Source organism: Propithecus coquereli, unplaced genomic scaffold, assembly GCF_000956105.1.
Source record: "Propithecus coquereli isolate 6110/MARCELLA unplaced genomic scaffold, Pcoq_1.0 Scaffold118, whole genome shotgun sequence".
Taxonomy (NCBI): Eukaryota; Metazoa; Chordata; class Mammalia; order Primates; family Indriidae; genus Propithecus; species Propithecus coquereli.
The window spans coordinates 1628601-1629500 of NW_012135858.1; the positions used below are offsets into that span (position 1 = coordinate 1628601).

Consider the following 900-nt stretch of genomic DNA (forward strand, 5'->3'; position numbering starts at 1 on the left):
TCCTTTTTTTTTTTTTTTTTAGTTTAGTTTGGTTTGGTTTTGGTATTCAAATTGTCCTCAGCAGAAGAAATGGTCCAAATTACTTAGCTTCTAATTCCCAGAGGTAGAAGTTGATCTAGTTGCTAGGAATTTTAAATGCCATCAGCTAAAGATAAATACAGGTGCCAAGGGCACGGTCGGAGGAAGCAGGTGCTGCCGTGGGCCAGGCACGGATCTGACAAAATCAAAGCTTCAGGAAAATGATCAGTGAGGTACAGAGAGACGGAAGGATCTTGGATTTGATTGCCGATGCTTGGCAAGAAGACAAGCTGCCTTATGAAGATGTTGTGATACCACTGAATGAGCTTCCCAAACCTGAACAAGCCAACGGTGGCACCACAGATCTGTCAAAAAACAAGAAATGAAGTGGACAGACTTAGCCTTACAGTACCTCAATGAGAACATTCCCCTCATTGGAAACTGACATGGGGCTCCTTTCTTATGGATGCATTTTTATAAAATACATAGATATAAAATATTTTCTTTTAGTCCCCTCATTCAAATCTTTGAGTAGTAAATCGACACTCAAAAATGTATAACCCGTTAGTTTATAGTAGCAAAGTACGATGTGAAAATATTCATCAGAATGAGAAACTAAGATATCTCAGGAGTGTAGAATATTTGACTCTTTAAATCTAAAACTTTTCATTCAGTAGCTTGTTTAAACGTGATTGGTTAAACATTTGCCTTTAACTCTGATTTCACTTTACTGTCAAAGTTTAACACCTCCCACCTACTTATATATGTCCTGTGACATAGGTGATTGAAGACAGGAGAGGGAAAGGCAAAGAGGAAGCCAGACAGAAGGAGAATTATTAATTTCTCATACCCTCACTTTGAGAAGCATTCTGAGTGGATTTA

General features: G+C 38.2%; 1 pseudogene; it reads left to right on the top strand.

The window, feature by feature from the left end:
* The first annotated feature begins 239 nt into the window (after positions 1 to 239).
* Positions 240 to 463, top strand: LOC105822339 (annotated as a pseudogene).
* Positions 464 to 900: the final 437 nt, after the last annotated feature.